Source organism: Cyrtonyx montezumae, unplaced genomic scaffold (assembly GCF_038088225.1).
Source record: "Cyrtonyx montezumae isolate F1298 unplaced genomic scaffold, pur_monq_1.0 scaffold_0, whole genome shotgun sequence".
Lineage (NCBI taxonomy): Eukaryota > Metazoa > Chordata > Aves > Galliformes > Odontophoridae > Cyrtonyx > Cyrtonyx montezumae.
Genome location: NW_027071824.1, coordinates 52145584 through 52169579, shown reverse-complemented (window position 1 = coordinate 52169579; position 23996 = coordinate 52145584). Strand labels below are relative to the sequence as shown.

The window sequence follows — 23996 nt, the reverse complement described above, 5'->3', positions numbered from 1 at the left end:
CTGGAGGATGCCATGGAGGACGGCATGTGATCATTCACTTTTTCAGCTGGTTTGAGATCTTGCCTCTTGTTTTTCCCTGCACTGATTCCTTCTGCGAACAGCCTCTTCCAGCTTCCAAAGATTACTATTTTGTACAAACATAGAGATCTGGTTTTGAGGAAATGCCTTCCCTCTCTTGCCTTATTCTGACACTCCTAAGTCATGATAGAGGAGGTCCTTTCTTACATCAACTTGGTGAAAATCCTTATGAATGATCCATATGAGCATTATTGGTACTTGGGAGAGGAAAATAAACACTCCATGAGGACACTCAGAAAAAGAGCACAAAGCAGGATCCCACAGTGCTGTAAGCCTGTAATTCAGGATGTTTTCTCTCAGGTAGGTATCCTTTACTCTGCAGTTCAGAGAGCAACATTTGTTCTCCAGACTCAAAAGCATGAGCAAATTTCTCCTCCATTTTTGTGCTGTACAATCCTTTGTAGAGTAGTTACCCATCTTTTTCTGTGAATAGTAGGGGTATCCTTACAAGTGCTCTCATAGAAAGCATTGTGATTTATCAAGTATTTTTGGCCTTCTTTCTCCATACAGTTAACTTTCACTAATCCAACAGCATCTTGCCTAAATGTGCTGTGTTGAGCACAGCACTGTCCCTCAATCAGTTGTAGTGCTATCCATAGCATTGAGAGGCATGGAGGAGTCCTTCAGGAGACCTCTTCAGTTCCATGAAGGGAAGGTGGGATAAAATTTACCATACAATGTTAGTAGGAAGCCTGGAGACACATTAGGAGATGATGTCTTGTCCCTAATCTCTTCTTCATTGGCCAGGGCAGAGGTTTGACTCCAGCCTGATGCAATGGTTCTCAAAGGCAATTGGGCATCAGCAGCACTTGCGCTGGAAAGCCAGCATCACTGCACAGTGACATATCTGGAGGTGTAAAAACAAGTGTCGCAGCATATGGTCTTTTTGTATGGGCAACAACACAGTGACATATGTAGTGTCGTCTGTATGAGCCCGCTCCTCTTGCAAGCAAGTGCAGAATTTCCTGTGAATTAGGTTGTTTAGTATCAGGTCCCAGTACATAAGGAAAACCCCAATCTGTTTTTCTTTTCAAGTGTGTGAGTATGGGTGGGCCATTTTCTTTCCAGATGTCTCTTTTTGTACCCATCTGTAAAATGGGTAGAAGGCACCCTGCCGACCTATAAGGTGAAGCAAACTGCCCAGAGTAGTGGTGGACTCTCTTAAATATCCCAAACTTGCCTTGACAGGGCCATGGGTGATCTAACCTAAGGTTCAACAGAAGATTGGTCCAGATGATTCAGAAGTTCTCCTCAGCCTGGATTTTTCTGGGTTTCTGCGAGTAGTTTTTCAAAAGCTTCATCAATGGTTGTGAAAGTTCAGCTTTTTTTTTTTAACCTGTTCACATGCATAAAAGATGACAATATAGTAATGATTTGATTACATTTGATCTGTGTTCTGCAGAAAAATAGAATAAGAAAAGAGCAGAATTTCTTCTGTTTCTTCTGGTTTACCTCATTGTCAAACAGACAAATTATAACGTGCATGGCAGAGTAAATGTAGATTTACATGACTTAAGTGGTGAATTATATAGAGCTAAAGTCATTCTGTGCTATACAGTCTGGTTTAAATCTTCTCAGAGGGTTACTGTGTATGAAGTGCAAAAAGACAGGCTTTGGCATTTGGCAAAGTTGTGAATTTCTCTGGTGCTGCAAGTTGCTTGTTGTGCGGGAAGAAGCAGCAGTGGTGTTACAGACATGAAAAACAGCATTGGCCTCTGCAGAGGAGGTAGAGGTAGGTATGTCAGGAGTAATCATAGAATCACAGGATCATTAAGGTTGAAAAAGACCACTAAGACCATCTAATCCAACCACCAGCCCATCTCCACCGCGCCCACTAACCACATCCCTCACTGCCACATCTACATGTTTCTTGAATGCCTCCAGAGACAGTGCCCCCACCACCTCCCTGGGCAGCCTGTGCCACTGCCTCACCATGCTTTCTGAGAAGGAATTTTTCCTAATATCTAACCCAAATTGTGGCACCTCACTGCAGTCCTCGGCAAGCCTTTTATTGCAGAGCTGACGCAGGGAGAAAGAACGATCTGACACCTCCAGTTACATTTGCTTCCAAAATATTTGATTGTATGCTATGTTTTGCAGTGTGTTCTGGAGTGAAAAGGCAGCAACAGAAGGAAAAAATACACTTTTGTGCTTGCACATTCCTGCACAATATCAGCACTGCAAATTTTTAGCTCCCGTATGCCCTAGTTCTCTGCTGTTTTCTTACTCTTTCCATTCTTCTACTCTTGCTCTCTGCCCACCAGTCTGAACCAGAAAAAATCTTTTTTTTCTGTTTTTCATTCTTCTCTTGTTCAGAGAAGTTGTGGAGGTCTCCTCACGGGAAGTATTCAGGGCCAGGCTGGATGGGGCATGGTGCAACCTTGTTAAGTGAGTGGCAGCACTACCCATGGCATGGGTGGTGGAACTGCGTGATCGTTAAGGTCCCTTCCAACCCAAACCGTTCTGTGATTTATGAAACATCTCACGCTGCAACTTTGTCATCATGGAAGGCCACAACAGTTATTTTCCTTGTTCAGTTGTGACAAATGTTCTGTATTTTTCAGTGTTGTGAAAACCTATGGCTGAATATTAAGGAAAGAGCTGTAATCATACCTAGTCAAGTGTTCCCTTTTGAGCCTACTCCCATTTTAGAGGAGAAGCTGTACTGCTGGGAGTGATGACAGAAGCAGGGGTCATAGGCACCAAACCAGATGCACATTTGTCACCAAAGGACACACATTTCCTTCAAAAGGTTTACATTTTGAGTCTCCGGACTGCTACTTATAAAAGGTGTTATTGGGATTTCCTGTCCCTGCTGAGTGGTACCCTGGGAAAATGCTTGTTTTACACACCTTGAGTGTTTTTTAAGATGCAGTCCACTCATCAAACCTTCCAGCCAAATGAGGATGTCCTCGGTAGGCTTCCTTACATAGGAGCTGTGTGTTGATGGTGCAGTTCCTGGTACCAGGATAATGTGAAGGAGCACATCACTTTATTGCAAACCAGTGTTATGTGCTGACAGTGGTGTTGGCTCACTGATAAACATACCAGCAGCGCACATTGTTTGTGCTTTGCTCTTGGGGAGCATCACTGCATCCATCACCTTTGCAATGTGAAGAAATTTCTAATGCTGTGTAATTGGCACAGGTGGAAATCAAAGGGAGAAAACAATATGGATCCTTTAGAGCTTCTCTGATGGTCCACTAACTGATGTAGGGCTTGGGAGGCCACTTTCCCCTTAGGTGATAGAGATGTGATGTGAGTCAGAGCTTAGAAAATGTGATGGTGGGGTGGGAAACCACAACCAACATCTGGACCAGAGTAAAGCAAGGGTTGCCTTTATAGGAAGCCAGTAGCAAGGAGGATAGGAGAGTATAGGAAAGGACAGAATGTGAGCATCTTACCTCCCACATAAGTGCTTGCAAACTGAAGAATTGGAAAGTAAGAAATCTTTGGGTTTTGTTTCATGCTCTTCCACAGAATAGGATAAGCAGATTTATCATCTAAGGCTCAGAATGTCTGTGGGAAGTGATAAAGCGAGAGTTCATCTTGAACTATCCCTAATTTAATGCTTTTTCTGTTTCTGTTTTAAAGTGCTCATTTTCACCAACCACATGCATGTGTGGTTCCACAGGCTGTAATTTCACACAGTATTTCAGCTTCTTGTGACGTCCAGCAGATGTGTCTTGTTCCAATGTTCTGTACCCAAGGGGTCAAAACAGCAGAGTGGAATTGCCCTTACTTCCAGTGCCTTCCTGTGTGTCACAGGGCCCAAGTATCAACTTCATTGCGAGGGCTGCACAGCCTCCAGCTGTTGCCATCACACTGCTTTTGAGCTCTGCTCTCTGTGGACTGGGGGTGACGCTGTGGACACTGAGCTTTTCCAACAGCCATTGGGAGCATGAGAGATCCTAGTGGTGGCTCTGAGATGCAGCTGGAGATGCTGAGGCTGGGGTTGGAGAGAGCTGGGTGGTTGCGGTGGAGGACCACATGTGCACAGAGGAGTAGCTGGAATGTTCACTTCCCTGCCTAGTATGGCTTTCATTGCTACATAATAGAGGGCAACTAACTCAAGGTTGAGGGAGGCTTTTTGTGGTGAGACAGAAAGTGAGAGTGTGTTTGTCTATTATAGGCTGTCATGGGGTAATCCAAAGGTACAGTGGTTAAGACTTTGATCTGCATCTTTTCATTTTTTAATCCATTTGCAAAGCCTGTGTAAACAGAACAGTGAGAATTGAACATGTTTTGGTTTTGCTATGAGCGAGTTCCACCTCTGCTGTGTATTTCCCTTGGTTAAGCCTCAATCTCCTGGAGGTTTGTGCTGCCTGAGGGACTGGTGTTCTCAGAAGGTAACATCAGGCAATGCCACTTACACAGGTGATGCTTCTGAGCATCTGTCCTTCAGTTTTATCTTTTGTCACATTGTTTTATAGGATAATCTACATACATTCTTAACCTTAATCTTAAATGTTAAATGCTTCTGTGGTACTTCAGAGTTCCTGTACTCCTTCCCTTTTCATTATAAGCTCCCTCTGAAGTCAGCAGGACTCAAGTTCAACCCATGCTTAGCTTAGCTGGCTGCCCTGTGGGACCTGCCCAGCTCGCTGCTGCAGTGCACAGTGCTGAACCCTTCCTTTTGATGAGCTGGCATGCTGGGAAGCCACCGGCTTCCAGCCTCGGTGCCATGGCTGCAGTGAGAAGTGGGGGAGCACAGCCCTGCGAAGGGCAGTCACTCATTTGTTCCACAAAAATCCATTGCTGGGTTACACTGGGAGTTACCAGGCCCGTCTGGTAACTGGAGATCTCGTGGTGACCTTGTTGTGGCCATGGAGACACACACACCAAATGGAGTTGTTGCCAGGCAGTCACATTAGCAAAGTGCTAGCATTAATTTACTCTTTGGAAACGAAGAAATCAATATGTTGATCCAGTCGGAAATCCCTTTATTCGTAAAACAGTCTACCCCAAAACCCTGCTCGTAATTAAGGCTAAAGCCAAATTTTGTTTGGGTGAAAGACGCAATCTGTCTGTTCCCTAAGCCACTCTGAATGAAGTTCTCCCCTAATGGCGCAGGGAGCAGCTGTCACACTGTTGCTCTAATAACCATCAGACAAAATGATTAAATTTCCATCAATCATTTAGCATTATCAGAATAGGTCATTTTAATAAAATGTTATCATAGGATCAGTGCCCGGAACCTTAAAAAGGAGAAGCCTCAGAATAGTCTGTGCAGTAATGGAGCAAATGTGCATCTCTCAAGAGCCTTTCTATCACACTGGGAGATTTCCCTTGCACGAGCTGCTCTCCCAGATTAATCCAGCAGTCCCCCTAAATCCATGTTTTTTCCTGAGGGTGGCTGATACCAGGCTTTCCAGAGAGTAAAAACATTCCTGTAATCAACTCAGATTGCTTTGTGGTTTCAGCAAATGTCCTCTTCTCCTTGCACAGTAGAAAAAAAATTCTAGTCATTCATCTCAGGGGAAGTCCTCAAAAGGCTTTAGGTGATGGGTTCAGAAACCAGACCTTTGAGGAATCACGTGCTAAGCAATACAGACGGCTCTCAAATGGGATTCCTGAAGATGCAAAAGGATTTCATGGGAATGTTTAAATGTACATATTTTTCAAAAACCCTTTGGGATGCCTGTGTGTATCCTTAAGCCTCTGCACACCTTTAAAAACCTGACCCTTTGACATGTTGAAATGTTCATGCTTCATGAAGAACTTAACAGTCCAACCTAAAATTGGTGACTCCTTGCTGCTGCTTTTGAGCAGCATTCTTTGGCCATCGTTCAAGGCTGGCACTTGATGTCACGTACTGACAGAAGATTTGTCCCAGGTGATGGAGGTGGTGATAGTGAAAAATCTCCAGAAGATGAAGGATCCTTCCATGCTTCTCCTGGAAATATGCATAGCAAGTAGACAATATGCTGGGCTTCTGTAACTAGACTTCACCATTAGCCAGAAAAGAAACACACTCAGGCTGTTACATAAAAGTTTTCATGAGGGGTAATGGTGTAAACTTATCCTTTGCTATGCATTTGAAGCTTCTGGATGAAAACAAAATTGCTTGTCGGTGTAAACTGTGGTTGGGTTTGAGCTTTGCTCAGTTGGGTTTTTGTTGTTGCTGTGTGATTGTTTTTTCCTTTTCCTACATGTAGCAATCTCACTGTCTTGTCTTCTTTTTCTTCTTTCTTTCCAGGCCCTCGAACTGACACGAGATGTAGAGAGAGAACCCTTTGCCAAATCTGCTGTCAGCAAGTGGACAGTGATACTGTTTACAGCTTATGACATTTGTGAACCCTGCATTATTTTCCTAACAAAGCAGACTGTTAAAAGGCCCCTTATCTGAGTGAAGATCCTCTCTTTTTTTTTTTTCCTTTCTTCTTTTTCTTTGGATTTGAACTCATTCTGAAGTATGCAAAATCTTCCTTTTCTGGGATGGCCAAGCACCTGCTGTGGAGACAATGTTCAGCACCATCCTGTTGAGAACACACTGTGTAGCCTTTACAGTAGTTACTTGTCAATGAGTATGTGGTGTTTCAATATATTAATGGTTTATGGGATGTTTTAAGTTGGCTTTTCTTTTTGGAGGTTTTCCCTGTCTGCCCACCCTCCTCCCCACAACCTCCAGTTTGATTTCTGTAGATTTTTGACCATTTTTGCTTTCTCTCACTGGGGAATCTGAAACACTGCGTACGAGCAAGGAAATGATCATAACCCAACGTTGCTCAGATGTTAGGGCTCTCCAAATAGACACCGTTCGTGACACCAACCAACCGAATTCCAGGGAGAGGTGATTCGGGTGGTCTGTGTGCTTGTTGGCTTGGTTTGTTTCTTTCTTATTCTTTCCTTAAACATAATGGTACGGCCCCGTTTTCTGTAAGCATCAAGCCAAGGTTGATTACAAAGCCAGGGAAACCAGAAAGGCAGACCTCCCGGCTGGTGCTGGTGAGGACAGACTGACCACAGGTGCCACTGCCTTTGCTGCCACGGGATCCTGCTTGCTGCCCACCGGAGAGGGCTCACCTCCTGCCTTACGTTAGCAGGGCTGCTGCAGGTAGCACGGTGAGAACTTCTAGGCTGAGCTGCCAGCCACGTTGAGTGTGTAACCACCTGTAAAAGAGCTGTCTGGGAAGCAAAAATAAAAGAAAGCACTCCCCTTTGCAGGAAAGGTGAGCAAACAGGCTGTGTGCATCAGCAAGTTGATGGCAGCGGCAGCACTGGGTATCAAGGCACAGATTGTTGCAGTGTGTGTTACTGCATCGGTGATCCCTTTTTTCTTTCTTTTTTTCTTTTTTTTTTGACATATCCTTGAAGATTTTTTTCCTTCTCATTGTATATAATCCATTGCAGAAGAAGCAGAAGGAGAGGGAATGGTAAGGTGACAATATCATGCAAATGGCTTTTCATATGAGCACAGACTGTAACAGGATAACTGACACTGAAAGACAAGGGAGTTTTATATATTTTGCTTCTTAAGATTTTCTTTTGTAAAATGAATAATAATAATAATGAATAAAAGGTATGGTGCTGTATAGATCCTCTCTATAATCTGGAAAGTTTGATTACTTTTTATTAGTGTCTTGGGGGGAGGGATACAAAAAAAGAGGGGAAAACACCAGTGGTACATAAGAACTTGGTATGAAGACGTTCTGAATAGGACAGTGTATACATAATTCTCCAAAGTGATATATGAAGTTTTTTTCTTTGCATAAAGGCATTATGCGTATAAATATATAAATATATTTTATTATGTACAGAAACGGATCATTATGCATGGATGTTAGGAAAACCAACTAGCATTTTAACCCAAAGTTTCAGTGCATGAGTTGCCACCGGTCCGTGTACCATGCAATGTGGAGTGACTCCCTCTCACCACTGCCACCGCACACGCACAGTCATGCACGCCCACACGAGTGCTCATGGGTCCTTCCTCGCTCCTCACTTTCCAGGTCCCCAAGGTGATATTGGTGAAATAACAGCTCCCCGTGTGATGGAAGTTTTGTTTCGTAACGTAGCCCCCCATCATGCTCACAGTGTTCTCGTAAAGATGCACCTCTTGGTTTCATCCCGCAGTTATGACTGTGTAAACTCTGTGCAGTTGTGGTTGTTGTTGCCCTGTAGCATATCAACTTTTCCAAGCAGCCAAGGGTTTATCATTCTCGTTTCTGAAAAAAAGGAAACTTTTATTTTCACACTCACTTGGTCTATTTGTCAGCATGTAGACTAGGTGATTAAATTCATGGGAGGTGGCTGACACTCGCTGCCCATCTCCATAATTCAAGGAGGTTGGTTGTTACCAGACACTAGCATGCCACAGGTCACCAGGCCTGGGCATCGCTTTGCTTATTGGTCCAACTGTGGACAACATCTTAACAAAATCAGTCAAGGGCTTCCCTGAAAGCTTCCAGGCATGCCCCAAAATGTGTGTGCACACTGAAGGCCTGTCCTCTGGTGCTTCTTCCCCAGGCTGTGGTTGCTGCCTCAACCTGGGCTTGTCCCCATACCCTGAGGACTTGGCCACCAACAGGGCTTCATGAATGGGTGATGCCTGCAGCGAGGCCCAGAGCCTTCCCAAAGGCCACCTGCCGGGTCTGTGGTGCACATAGGCAGCACCAGTATTGCTGTTGTGGTGGATAGCTGAAGTGACAAAAACCCATTATTCAGTTTTGTTCCTTTGTACAGATGTAGTTCTTGTCCAATGCAAGGGAAGGCCCTTAGTCCAAAACAGCCTGGGGCAATTTCTACTCTGCCAGGGCAGCCTTGCTACTTCGAACTCGATGAAGCTAGCTCACACTGGCATAAATGGAGAGAAAAACATGGTCCACTCTGTTCAGAAAATAGAGACAAAACAATTGATTCAGAGACAGCTAGTCAATGGCAGAGGTTTTTGTTTGTTTGTTTGTTTTAAATTAAAAGCATTAGCAACTGAAAGGCTTAAATCTACCTCCCAGCAATGTCAAGGAGAGCATTACCATTGGCGTATCTAGGCCACGTTGGGCCCCTATGTTGGAGTCTATCTCAGCACTTGCTGAAGAGGGATGGACTTGGACAACCTCTTCAGTTTGGTTTGTTTTCTGTTGCTCATTTTTGCGGCCAAAATTTTCAAACTGAAGTGCCTCACGTCAGGCATCGAAAGTCTGGGACACGGATGTGGTGTCATGGGGCTGGCACTTCCCGCATTACGCAGAGGTGCCTGCTGCCCCCCAGGGCCACCTCATCCACATGCTGAGGTGCCTAAAAATTGCCCTCGTCTGCAGAGCTGCCGAATAAATAACTGCGTCTTGCTGAACTCAAGGGTCACTTGTCAAGGTGTCAAAAAGTAAGGATAAAAATAATAGTTAATTTGGGGAAACCACCTTTTGAAAACTTTGGCCTTTTGAGTTTTTGAACGTTCTTCTGCATAGTTTTCCTTCTGAAATCACATCAAAAAATAAAGGCCCAGAACAATTCCACAGGTATCATTTAAACAAACACTCTACAAAAGGTCTAAAAAGGTGGCATTTATGCAGTTCTTAGTCACAGTTTTGGGGGTTTATTTAATAATTTTGTACCTTTTTTTTTTTCCTCACAAGAATAATGGGATGGTTGGCCACTGCCTAACTCCAGAAATCTTCGTGCCACTTACTCAAAAATACAACCTTTTAGATCATGTATTTCTCTCAGATGACGTCATTGCTTGGCAGTCGGTGTCCTGTAATTGTTTTTAGCACACGATATTCATTAGGAGTTGCCAACAGATGTGAAGGGGGACCAGATACATTTTGTTCCTATGGGTTGGAAAAATGGATTGTACATTTGGCTTCACATGTTTAACTTTTTTTAAAAAAAGTTGCATGATTGGAAAAAATATGTATACAGTATCTGTAAAACTGTTTTATCTGTTTTTGTTTCAAGCCATGTAAATTGGAAGAATATTAAATCCACAGCCTTAGCGCGCATGGCCGTCTTTACATACCGAAGAGCTGAACAGTTTATACTTTTCATTTGGGCTATCTCGTACTTTCATTTGAAAGCAGACACTCTCATGTTGCAGTCTTACTGAAGATTTTATAAAATAATTTAAAAATTAAAAAAAAAAAGAAAAGAAAAAAAAAAAGATGCTGTCCTGGATGAATATATTACCTTACTCCACAGAGATTGGAAGGAAGTTTGTTTTGGAGCAAAACCTGCCCCTTTCCAAACAAAGTAGAGACGCAGTGCTTACTCCACTTGGTGTTAGTAGATATTGCCTTGTGTATTCCATTTTAAATTGTAATCTAGTTTGTAAAAGAGATGGTGACGCATGTAAATAAAGCGTAATGGATCTCTACATTGCAGATTTGCCTTTGCTGTTTTGTTGTGTGATGGACATCTAAATGCAGGACCTGGAAAAGGGGGATGGGAGGGGACACCAGTAGTGGCATGTGTCCATAGGACCTGCACGAGGTCCAGTGCCTCTGCAGAGGCATCTCCAGGTGGACTGCTGCTGTCTTAACATCCCTTCCACTGCAGGCAGCATGCTACATGGAGTAAACAAAGCTACTCATTCCAGAGCTGCTGCTGGCACAGGGAATGCTGAACAATATGACCTAGTCTGTGAGCAATGGGTGAGGGAGACTGGGGAGCAGGTGAAGATGGTAGGCCTCTGCAAAGAGGTGAGTAAGGAGCAGCAGACCAGCAAAGGTGCCAGGTGAGGAAGGTGACACCAAACCCTGCTCACTTGCCTCATGAAGAAAGTCCTGACATCTTGCCTGGGTTAGGCTGCCACTGATGGGTGTCCCCTGGGACGACACTGCGCTCCTCTCTTGCAGCCCAGCTCACTCTTCTGAGGAGAAAACCAGCCCAGCTGTAAGACAGCCAGAAGAGTTGCGTCCCCCCTAGGCTTGGCTGGGTTTCAAACTGTGTTGGAAATATGCCTCGAGGACTTGAAACTGTCCGTTCGGGATCTGGAATAAGAAAACCAGCAGCCTGACTCAGCAGAAAGCTGTATCAACGGCGCTGGCCAAGGCGCAGGAGAGCGTGATGAGAAACATGAGACACATCAGCAAGCACTGTTCCCCTGCCCTGATGGGAAGCCACAGATGTCTATGGTTTTGAAAGTTGTTTTTCAAAAGCAAATGATGATTCCAAGAAAGAGCAGCCTTTTTGTGCAGCAGGGAGATACAGCCAGAAAATAGCCATTTACTGGGATGAATTGTGCTTTAGCTCCTGGAAAATGGACCTGTTTTGCTGTCAGTGAAGGACCTGTGTTGTCCTCCTCCTTGGCATTGCTCCCTTGGCATTTAGGACACTTGATGAAAGCCTTCAGCCCAGTGAGATGCCAACATGGGAGGGCCTCTGCTTTGATCCGAATTTAGGTCAGGGCAGCAGCGAGCAGATCAAGTCCTGTGCAAGTTTTGTGCTAAACCTACTTGGTTGTGTTGTGCAACGTCTTGACGGTGACCTGCAGTTCACCCAGCCATGGAATATTTCACCCTTATCTTACAGAATACTTTCAAAATAAGCTCCAACATCTTAAACTTCTCCAAGTCCCAGAAAACCAAAGGTCTTTTGAGCTGCTGCCGAGACTGATGAAGCAACCCAGAGCTATTTTGGGAGCTCCCACCTCATGTGCTGAGTTGCTGGTTAGACCAGACCAGGGAACACAACATTTTGCAGCTGGTGTTTGGCTACCACTGCCAAGGCAGCTAGGGGTGCTTTCAAGAAGCTTGAGATAAGCACAGCTGGGAGACTGCCTCTTTTTCTGCTGTTGTGATATTGTGATGCCTGATGCCTTGCTTTCCGAAGGGAGGATGTCTTGAGTGAAGTAGAGCCCAGTGCAGATAAAGCAGATAGGCCAGAGTCATCCCAATGCTGCCTCATTCCTTCTGTGCCTAGCCCACCTAGCAGAGCCAGTGGGATTTTGCTTTTGTTATTATTATCATATAAAAGTGAAGCACAGAAAATTCCATCAGAACAACAAAAAAGATGGTTGTCTTGTGTGTTCATTTGTTTGTTTTAAACCTTCAGAAAACTTCACAGTTTTCCTGACAAAATTATGGAACTTCATTCTGGTTTTGTTTTTTTTTTTTCTTTTATTTTATGCTTGGATTTTCTTTTCATAGTGACAACACCAGTAGTTTCGCGCGTGCCACAGCATTTGCTTTTCAGAACAAATTGTCTCCTGTATGTAATAGTTGATGCTCTGATGACATATCAAGGAAAAGATTGAATCTGGAAACCGAGATAAAACATCTCAATTCAGCTATAGCAGTTGGCTTAAATGATGTGCAAGTTTCAAGAAACTTGCATCCTGCGCTTGATGTGAAACTGGGGGAAGACAGTGAAAATAGAAGACATCCCTTAAAATTTTTTTCAAAATTCTACTGTGCCCGAGCAGTTTAGGAATGACAGTGGCTTTCAGAGGTCAGATGTCCTCCTGGGCCGCAGCTACCTGCTCTGTACCTGCCACCTCTGCATCTGGGGATCTGGCTGGAGGAGTGGGGCATCTGGGGAAGGCCAGAATCACACAGGATCACAGAATCACAGAACTGTAGGGGTTAGAAGGGACCTCTAGAGATCATCGAGTCCAACCCCCCTGCCAAAGCAGGCTCCCTACACCAGGTTGACGTCTAGGCATCCAGGCAGGTCTTGAACATCTCCAGAGAAGGAGACTCCACCACCTCTCTGTGCAGCTGTGCCACTGCTCCGTCACTGCACTGTGAAGGTGTGGGGGCATGGAGCACTGACACTGTGTGGTTTGGCCCACCCTCACTTGTGCATGGAGTGGGACTCCTGCCTGGCTGTCTCATGGTCTGCAACTGAGAGAGGATTTTTCTGTGTGCACAGTAAAACTGAAAGAGATATTTCATAATCTATAGGAGAAGATGCTCCCTCCCTGGCGACATTCAAGGTCAGGTTGGGTGGGGCTCTGAGCAACCTGTTGTAGCTGTAGGTGTCCCTGTCCACTGCAGGGGAAGTGGACTAGATGGCCTGTTAAGTGTCTCTTCCAACTCAAATGATCCCATGGTTGTCTGATTCTATGTGAGCATACAGGAGTGGTAAACACAGCAATACATGAAAATGGTCTTCTTCACTTCTGATCTCCAGAAGTCTTTTCTTTGAAACGATCTATTCTTTTTTTTTTTTTTTTTTAATTTCTTTTTTTAATCTTTTTTCTCTGACTTCATTACATTCTCTGGTTTTCTAATGCCAAATATTAAAATGCCTGTGGGGACAGTGATACCAGTTGTGGGTATGATTAATTTTAATGGTGTTTTTATAGAAGTGAGAATCCCAGCGCAGACACAGTTGTCTGGCAGGAGCTGCTTGCCAGTGCAATCCCTGCATTCCGGCACTGCTGGCACGAAGCAGTCCTTTTTTTGCTGCTACAAGCTATGTCTAAGTCTGAAGGCAGTTTGCTGGTCTGGCTGCATCAGCAACTATTTTAATTTGGGCAAACCTTAAGTGTTGCTTCACACAGAAGTGCGGGTCTGCAGCTGGCGTAAACTCAGCGGTACTCCAGGGCCTGCTAAGGTTGGGAGAGGTGGAGCTGAGCGTGAGCTGTGGCACTTTCAGCAGGTAGGGCTGCACAGTGTGATGGAGCACAATGCTCCAGACCAAACCTTACAGCCAAAGGAATGGGAAAAAGGAATGCCTCTCTCCTCCTAAAAGTGTCTTTCTCTGCTGGTGCTCTGCTGAACCTCTCTGTGAGAAATGGGTGTTGAGAAGTAGCTCTGTGCAGGCTTGATTCACAACACCATCCACATCTGCTCGTGGGCGACACTAGCCATTTGTGACCCTGTTCCATTAAATGAAGTTGGCAACCTCCAGTTATCTTGATATCAGCAAGTCAAAAATCTGATAACTTCTCTTGAAGGTTAAGAGAATTTGAACATTTTATCCTGATCACCTCCTCCGGAAGCGATCAAAACTCTTATCTGTTTATTTTCCACTGTAATTGGCGGTCCTCTGTAGATGTGTGTTCAGCATACCTGGACTAACTTGAAGGTCAGATTTTCATGCAAGAAAGTTGGGTGAGCCCATGGTTGAGGAAAGACGAGGCAGAGGTGGCTTGCCTAACACCTCCATACAAACACACACTCCTCTTTGGTCTGTCCTTGCCTTGGACATCCCCTGTGAGCCAGAAGTCTCAGCTGTTCAAGGAGTAAAAGTGGACTCAATCTGCACAAAGATTTATTCAGCAATGGGTATAGTGGAATTTCTTTCTTCCGACTGCCCTTATCTGAAATCTCTATTGTGATAGTGGCAAAGTGCCTTGTTTGCATTTAAGCACTACAGTCCCAAACTGTCCAAGGGCAGGGCTGTGCTACATGAGACAGTAGTGTGTTGCACGACGCAAGCTCTTCCATTGTGAAACAGTGATAAGCTAAAAGTCCCTATCCCATGGGGATTTCCCTTTCTTGTGCCACAGGGGTTTTGGTCATGTGTCACCTCTCAGCCCTTGCCCTCTTCTTGACAGAACTGTGGGAGATAAACTTGGAGGTGGGGACCAGTCCTCTATTAACCAAGATACATGAACAGCTATCAGTGCTCTCACGTGCTTCCAAAGCAGGGCCCCATGCACTATCTCCACTCCCACCTGTCCCATCCTCCTGCCCTCAGCTTAATCTCCTGCCACATTTGTCCCATGGTCTCTGCCGCTTGGCCAGCCCAGCGCTGGCTGCGTGCCCATGGCTGTGGGGCCGGGAGCTGTCAGCGACCTCTGCCTGTGGCTGCATCATGAACCCAGAAGCCATGGGACTCACAGGGCCCTCAAGCAGATGGAGAAAGCTTTCTTCCGCAGATTTGGAGAATCACAGAACGATTTGGGTTGGAGGGGACCTCGAAGCCCATCCAGCCCCAATACCCTGCCATGGGCAGGGCTGCCACCCCCCAGCTCAGCTGCCCAAGGTCCCATCCAACCTGACCTTGAGTGCCTCCAGGGATGGGGCACTCACAGCTTCTCTGGGCAGCTGTGCCAGCACCTCACCGCCCTCTGGGTAAAGAGTTTCTACCTAACATCTAACCTAAATCCCTCTTGTAGTTAGAGAAGCGGGCACACGCTCGTTGCACAAGATCGCCTCTCTGAGGAGCCATGAGTGTCCCCCTCAGTGTATCACAGGCATCTCAAGGGACATCTGTCCAGATCCCATTCCTATTCAGAAGTTTTTAGTGGTGGCTTTGGCTGGTGGGATAGGAGATAAACTCAAAGAGAGAATGGGAGCCTAAAAGAAAAGGCTGATTGTATGTCAGGACAGATTGAGAGGGGGCAGAAACTTCCCTTTATGCCATAGGCTACTAAAACCATCCTTCTGCCTACTAAGAAGAAGTCATAAAGCTGTGTTTCATTTGCGCTAAATGTGGGCCATTTCTCCTAGCTAGGTGGGTGATTGAAACATTTCCTAGAGATGTGGACTTTTCCTCATTAAGGCTGTTTTGGGGAGAAAACTGTCAGCCTGGATTTCTGACTCTGGTTCTGACTCAGAGTTGAGACACACTGGATTCTGCGATCTCTCCCAGCCTCATGCTGCTATGACTTTCCTCAAAGACTTAAAACCCCTTCAGAAACAAAACAAAACAAAATCACCAAAAATAAATAAAGAAAAAAATGAACAAGCGAAGCGGCTTCTGCCCTTTCCTACGTGAGACACAGGTCTTTGTGTACAGTAGCAAATCATTATCTTTTCACCTGGGCAAAGCAAGTATTGAGCAATGTTGTCTCGGTGCACTGACACATGAGCCAGGGTGTGCCCTGCACCACAGAGAGGTACCGATGGGACCCAGCTGTCTGTGGAGCAGCTGGAGGAGTTCAGTTTCCTCCTGCTTTCCAGCCTCTCCCTTTGCCCCCGAGAAGTGCTCACTCGTTCCCCAGGCACATCTCAAGCAGAAGTCACGTTCTCCTTTTTCTGGGTAGAGCGCAAGCCCTGAGGAGATCCCCTGCCCTGCAGGTTTCTGCTTTGTGGAGAGAAGCACAGAAACACAGGAGATAAGGTCAGGAGCTGGCCAGCTTCTTTGCTGAGGACATGTCAGCCCTCCCTGCAGGAGAATGGGCTGGGTCAGGAGATGTCATGAGTGGGAAGAGCCATGGATATGGCTGGGATGAGAAATAATAATGGGGCAGCTTTGAGTGAGCAATTGCTTATCAGAAAACCCGGGGCTGGAGGAGGACACAGCCAGTAACTGGGGCTGGACTTGGGCTCCCAGACAGAAAAAACAAACTACCACATTTTCCATGTTTACATTAGATGTTTATTTTACAGTTCGTTTCACAATCCGTTTCTCTTCTCGCTTTGCAGCAAATAGATTTATGGTGCTGCAGATCCTTATCTGGCTGCTCTGCCCAGAGCACGTGCTTGGAAGAAGGTCCTGGAAAAGGAGTCTCACTGTCGTTGTTGCTATTTTGTCTACAACTTTCCTTGTGTGTCCCTTAAGTTAGAGCAGTTTCTTCCAAACTACGATAAATAGGTTTCTTACTCCCTTGTGCAGTAACGGAGCACTGGCACAGGCTGCCCAGAGGCTGAGGGGTCTCCTCCTTGGGGATCTTCAAAGCCACCTGGTCGTGGCCCTGGGCAGCCTGCTGCAGGTATCCCTGCTGGGGTGGAGGTCCCAGAGTCCTGTGCCAACCTCAGCCACACTGTGATGATTTTGTGATTCCCTCGAGTCTGGTCTCAGTGGCATGTGGAAAGGAGTGTGGCTTCACCAGTGTGCACATACACTGCCTTCCATTCATAGCTGAAGATATAAGAGACGTGTCACGTTTGATTGGGAAAATATCAATTCAGTGGGAAATCCCTGAGCAAAACTTTGTTGCACGCTTTAAAGGAGGAGAAGGATCCACTATTTCCTCATACAGGGCAGAGTGCTCCCTGTGAATAACTGGACCCAACCTAAAAGCAGAAGGAAATGCCTTTTTAAAAAATAGAGGTGTGGTGATGACACTGTCGTGCCTCATAGGCCTTGTGTAAGCGGTGACGTGTGCGGTTCTGAAGAGCCGGTTCCCCAGTCACGCTGAGGTCACTCCCTGAGAACAACAAAGACCAACCAGTTGGCTGGCTGTGGGGATCTGCTCCTTTTCCTCAGTAAGAAGATATTCACCAGAAACAAATGTGGGTTTTTGCAGACTGATGTGACTTCCGTGGTGGTTTGCACAAATCTAAGCCACAAGTTTTGAAAGGGGAGAATGCCATCCTGACAGACTGAGTCTATGGCCACTAAGCACCCCGAAACAGCAAGGAACAGACAGGTCTGTGCTGAGGGCTTGTTGTTACCTACATTCATATCTAAGTAAATGTTTCCACACTGACTTGTTCAGCAATGTACACCTTTCAAATTGCAGTTGTGTAAAGGGTGTGAAAAGGCTTTATGCCAAGAAATTGCTTTCGTGTTCAACTGGATGCAAGTTAGAATCTACAACAGGGGTATCGGTTCTCCAGGAAAGGTGATTTAGCACACTGGCCCAAACCTAGCCTGCTCTCTCATTCATGGCAAAGCCCTCAAGGGCAATATGAAAATACACCTTTCCTCCTTTCCTACAAAAAATATATGTATGTTTATTTAACTGAGGGATGATTCTTATCTGTAGTAATTCTGCAGGCATTGGTGAATGAGGTTGGAAATAGGGAAGTGAAATGGCCAGGAAAGCATTAACTGCTCTGCTTTCATGCACCTGGAGATTGAACATTTAAAGGGAAGATCTGTGAAGTTCCAGCACTGCATGTGTCAATAATGCCTCTGAGCAGTACATTAAAGAATTGTAATGCATATATATATACTCTGAGTGTAAAGATGGGCTCTAGATTAGCTAAAACTGTATATGATAAGCCCCAGTAAAAACTTAACGATTTCTGTCATGAATCTGGGATTGGGTTTTGGGGTTTCTTTTCCTCTAAGAGAAATTGTACTTTTTAGGAAATGCATTAAGGACAATATGGCTTGAGAGTGGCCTGGAGAGGTTTCTAAAAATGCCTCAGGAAGTCAAAGGCAGAAATGGGAATCTGAGCAGTGGCAGCACTGTGAGGGCTATTCGTGTGGGATGATCAGGAGTTGCATTTCACAAGAGAGAAACCTTCTCCCTGGATAATTTTTCACAGCTAGCAAGCATGCCTTGCACAGTTTCTGTCTTGCAACAGAAGCTATACACAGGCATTTCATCTCCCTGCCTGACCTCTCTGCCTTGCAATGTAGTGCCTCCAAAGCCCAGCCCCTGGGGACTCCTGCAGGCACCTCTCTGCCTGCCCCATATCCCCAGCAGCCACTGGGAAGGGCACTGAATGATGAGGCTGCTGAGGTGGGATGGAGACTGGAGAGCCAGAGGGATAACAGCGGGACTTGTCTGGGGTGGAGGCCCCCCCGAGTGAATGCCCTCTGTGCAGAAAAGCTTCATTGTCCACTCTGTATCACATCCCTGGTGTAGCCTTGATAAAGCAACACCTGAGCAAACCTCACCAGGGTTATGCTAAGCAGAACAGAAGTAGAAGAGCCAACGATTTCTATGAATACCCTGAAAGCTGCCCACAACCTTTCTCACCTGATGTAAAGTATGCCTGAGAGGCATTTTCACAACACAGGCTTCCCCCAGGCAAGCCTACCTACATGTAGAGCAATGCCACATGCCTGCCCTACCATCTGCCTAGCTCCTAAACCCAAAATCCCAAGGGGAAGGATTTCATCAGTGTTCTGCAAAATTCTTCCTCCATCTGTTTTTTGCTGACGCTGTTTCTTGTCCTTCATGTCCTTTGGCCATAACCGGGAGCAGCTGGTGAAGGACAGCCTGGTCCTGTGTCTGCTCCTCAGAGGAGTGGGGACAAAGAAAAATGCAAACAGTTTTGAAAACACTTGTTTACATTATTTTGTAACTTCTTGGGAATCCTAGAGCAAGTACAGCGACCCGTAATCTCAAAATAACCCAATAAAAGTCATTAGTAAAGAGATTGCCAATACATGCAATGGAGACTGAAAAATGGCGCACATAGCTGCACCAACAACTGATGGGGATGTGTCTGCTGGAGCCAGGTTTTCTTTGTCAGAAGCTAAATGGATGCCCATCTCCCAGTTCCCTGGCAGTTTAAATCCCAAAGCTTTCCTTTTTTGCAGCAGGCACCTTGTCTCTCCACATTTTTCCTACACAAGTCCTGCAGCTGCTGAGGAATCGTTTGCCAGTGCTTTATTCTATCATGTCTTCCAGCCGTGCAGTATACAATTAAGACAAGCTACACCACCACTTCCTGTAGCAGTGTGCAGTTAGCAGCATAGTGTGTTATGCATATACGGGTAGATCTTCCCTTATAAATGCATGCTGGAAGCAGAGCACGATCACAGGAGCAAAAGCTGGGATAAAAGATATCTTTATGTTAAAGGAACCTACTTGAACTCACTTGCCTTCAGTTTATATGAAAAAAGTGGGTAAGTTACTTCTGATAAAGGAGTAACTGCATGAATGATGTTCACAGGTAGGAAAAGTGCAAATTTCTATCTCAGTTCTTGCCATGCAGCTTTTTGGGCTTTAGGTGTTTTCTTATGACCCCCGTAGGACTGTACTCAAGGCTTCTTCCAAATATTAGCATCAACTCTAGGAAAGTGTAGGAGGATTCCACATTCCTGACAACCCAGGAACAGGAATGCCAAGCATGCTGTCAGTCATTTCAGATGATTTGATTAACCTTTTCTCAATAGACTATGAAAGGCTATTGAACCAACTCAGACACCTTGCCTTTCAAAGACCCTATCCTTTTAGCCACGTGCAGGAAGCCTGCAACTGTGGGCAACTTCCAAGGCTCACTGCTCCCATGAACATCCAGAGCTCACTTGGGGTGCAGAGCGCAGAGCTGCACTACCCTTTGATGGGAACAAAAGTCACTTCAGCTACTGCCACTCAAACCAAGGGATCTGATCCCAAGAGAGACTGATCCCAAAGCCAATGTGAGGATGACTTGGGGCAAAAATCCTGGGTCTGGGATGTGAGTCCGGGAAGGCCAAGATCTGGGCCTTTGAGCAGGTGTACCCATCGTTCAGGCTGCAGCTGGCTGCCCCTCTGCCATGGGAAGCAAGCATCCCGGAGACCAAGTCCTCTGCTTGTATCCCTGACCTCTTCTGCTCCAGTGCAGGCTGAAGCTTTTGGGCAGTGTTTGGTGCTGGAGCTTTGTAAGGCCATTTTCTGCTCTCATTCATTCTCCTGCTGTCTAGTAAAAGAGTGCATATGGAAGACCCCCCTTCCCTATCCATGCAAGGGTAACATCTTTAGGAAAACTCACAGGATTTGGCTTATTGCAGAGATTCTCATTTCCTGTCATGCCTGACTGAAGCCAGCCAACAGTTTCAAGAGCTTCTGTATAGGCAGTGTCTTACCTTGTACAACTTGCTTCCATAAAAAACCAAGCTTAAATAAACCCTGAGTTGACCTGAGTGCCTTTGCAGAAGATGACATTTCTTTGCTTGTACCTTTTCCCTGGAGCTTCTTAGAAGTGACTGAGTTCTTATATAGCTTTTTCTTTCTGGTCTTCCCAAAAATAGTTATCTGAAGTACCTGAATATGCTTGCAAGCTTCTGTTTTTCATCTGAAGACTATGGTAGCACTAGCACACAGTGAAATTTCCTCCAAAGAAAAAGTAAGAAGTTCATCCAAGAGGGCCTGAAATATGTATAGCTTGAGATCTCCTTCAGGAATGTAATTTATGGCACTTGTTTGGACAGGAGGAGAATATCAGATATGCATTTTTATCTACTCAACTTGCATGTCTCTTCTTATAATCCTTCACCCAGAATTATATTTTAATATCACAACTGAAAATGTGCATTTAATCCTTGTGGTGTCGGTAAGACTCTTCAGGCTCCTCGGAGGTCCTCTGAAGCTGTGAAGTGTTTCACAATGTATCACTAACAATTCTAATTTGCATTGAGAATCAATATGCTGATTGTTGTGTCAACACTGTTTTGCAGGGATCTCCTGGAAGGAGTCCAGTGAAGGGCTACAAAGATTATAAAGGACGTGGAACACCTTCCTTATGAGGAAAGGCTGAGAGACCTGGGTATATTCAGCCTTGAAAAAAGAAGACTCAGAGGGGATCTGATCCACGTCTATAAATATCTAAGGTGTGGGAGGCAAAGGGATGAGGCTGGGCTCTTCTCAGCAGTGTGTGGCAATAGGACGAGGGGAAATGGCCACAAACTGAAGCATAGGAAGTTCTGCACAAATGTGCGTGGGAACTCCTTCCCAGTGCAGTGACGGAGCAGTGGCACAGCTGCACAGAGAGGTGGTGGAGTCTCCTTCTCTGGAGACGTTCCAGACCCGCCTGGACGCCTACCTGTGCAACCTGGGCTAGGGAGCTGCTGTGGCAGGGGGCTGGACTCCACGATCTCTGGAGGTCCCTTCCAACCCAATCAGTTCTGTGGTTCTGTAATGCATTTAATTTATCTCTAACATGGCTGTGCCCTGAGTCACAGATCAAAAATAGCTGAGCCAGCACTGTGCTACCTCAGAACAAAAAATGGATTTTTTGGCTTCTTCTGCGGGCTCACAGCTCTTTAAGACACCAAAGAGATATGCTTGGGAGGAGCATGAGGAGTGGGCTGTGGCATGGCTTTTAACATCATGGCTCCCAGCATTAAGAATTGCAAACACAGGAAGCACTCAATGTGGGACTGCAGAGCAGCTGTCCGTAGAGTTCCTGCCATGTAATACTTGTGACAGGGAGAGGCTAAGAGCCATCCAGGAGTTCAACCAAAATGGCCCTGGGAGCCTGGAGAAAGTAACCAGACGACGCTGGTTGTCTCTGATAGACCTGTTAGCTCTTAATTGCTCCGTGGTAGCTAATAGCTGCATATGAAGGGTTATAATGCAAACTTGGATTATTCTTCCAGACTTGCTTTAGGGACTAAGGATACATGTAAGGCATGGGGAGGAATGCTGATGTGGAAGAATGCTATTGGATTTTGATAAGTAGTTGTATGGAATGAATGTGCCTCTTTACTCATCCTTGGTGACCCTGAACACCTGAAAACAGAGACAAAAGAGACAGGCATGTGCCTGAGAGATCCTCGCTTTCCAGGGATTTCCAGGACAAAGGAGAGTGAGTTGCAGATACAGTTGTATCCTATTCATTCACTACTTGTCTGGGAAGAAGCCTGCTGGATTGCTGGTTTTCCAGCTCTCTGTAACCTGCTGTCAACCCAGTAGTACACAACCCACTGAACTCAAAGGTGCTTACCAAATCACATTAGTCATCCTTACAGCAACAAATGGCCCTTAAAAACCCATCCTGTTTATGTCTTCCCCGGGACATGTGTGTCTGCTGCGGGTCCCAGACACAGTGGTGCATGGGCTGGCTGTAGGTTGGGCAATGCTGGGGCAGTCACAGAATTTCTCCAGGCTTAGTCCACATCTCCAGAATGAGGAAAATAGATCTTTACCACAGAGATGAAAAGCAAACATTAGGGATGGTTTATGTTGTGTTTATATTACAAATAATATTCAGATACAATTCATCTAAGTCTCCAAGATGAAGAGCTAGGAAAAAAAAATAATAAATGGTGCTACCCCATGCCCCAGGCAACCATCAAACACTTTACTTCTTCACAGGAAGCAATGCTTTAGCAAGGCTGCCAAGGCTGGAGGGTACTGAGCCCCCGGAGGAGTTCCTTTGAACAAGCACAACTTTGGGTGGGTTTTCTGCCAAGGTGAATGCTGATACATGTGCAGAGAGAAGCTGACCTGGAGGTGAACTGCCCTGCCACTGCCTCATCTCTCTCATTCTGTTCTGTTTTGCTTTTCTTTTACTGACAAATTTCTGGGCTACATTTGCCAGGGTTATGTTCTAACACCTTGTTGAATATTTTGACTTTACATGTCAGCTTTTTGTTTTCAACTATTATCAGATTACTGATTTTCCTGAGGTTTCTCTCTTTAGCTGCAAGATTCTCAGCTGAGGAAGAGCGTTTCACTGTGCTGTGGGTGTGCTTGACAAATCCCACTAACAATGGGATGCTTTCACTCGTTTACCTTAGCCCGTGAGTATTTTTGGCAGCAGGACTCCTCCAGAGGCTGCTCTCCCAGGTGAGCACGGAGGGTCACCAAGCAGAAACGCTTTCAGGCCCCATAGGTGTCAACAAGTGTGCTTGGCTCTGCCAAGTGTAGTCATACATTTCAAGTTTCTTCCTGAATCTGGGTCTTAATTCTTGTGAATCTCACTGGCACAAAGAGGTCAGGCTGTTTATGCAGTGGCCTTCTTTGTGTGTACACAGCTACCAATGTCTTTGGTGCTCCATTTCCCAGTTGTCTTTTTCACTCTGGGTCTCAGGTCCCAGCTAGTCTGCCCTAATGCAATCCTTGGCACTGCCCTTCCGCTGGCTGCTCCAGCAATCTCCATTAGTGCTTCCCTGACCTAATATAGTTCAGGTTGGCTGCCTGGGAAGGCCACGCAACTTAATTTAGAGCTCATCAGGTGAGATGACCAGCCACAGCCTGCCTGTTTTGCAAAGAGATGAACCTATGGCCCAGACGCTGCTGCAGTGGGTGCACTGGAAATGCAGGAAGATAAAGTAGTTGGCAGACAAGCTCTGGTTCTGTCTGTTTGTTTTTGTCTTTCATCCAGACATGCAGTCAAGCAAAATCAGCTTGACTTGATCCGACCAGAAGGCAACACCAGCGCTTGGTAGACCCACAGTATTTCACAATGTTGTTTGTTTCACATCCAGCTGCCAAACGTAGAGCAATAAACTTGCATCTGGGTCTGATAAGACTCATCTGCTGAGGCCAGGGTTCAGCACTACAACCTCTCACACTTCTTTCTTTTTGTTGCTGTCCTATAACATCCCATACCCCATGCAGTACCATGAACAGACTGATTCTATAGATCCTTCAGCTCTCAGGCGTTTTCAAGGTGCATCTGCAGGTCTTCTGGGCTGAAACTACTATATGGTCCTCTGGCGTGTGGTTTGATCAAAATTGCAGAAGAGGGATT

At 45.6% G+C, this 23996-nt stretch overlaps 1 protein-coding gene across 1 annotated transcript in view; it reads left to right on the top strand.

The window, feature by feature from the left end:
• Positions 1–10397, top strand: part of FOXO3 (forkhead box O3) — an 84867-nt gene extending 74470 nt beyond the window's left edge. Inside the window, exon 3 of the mRNA XM_065735222.1 lies at positions 6278–10397. The gene's annotated coding sequence lies outside the window, so the exon portion shown is untranslated. The remainder of the gene's footprint in view (positions 1–6277) is intronic.
• Positions 10398–23996: the final 13599 nt, after the last annotated feature.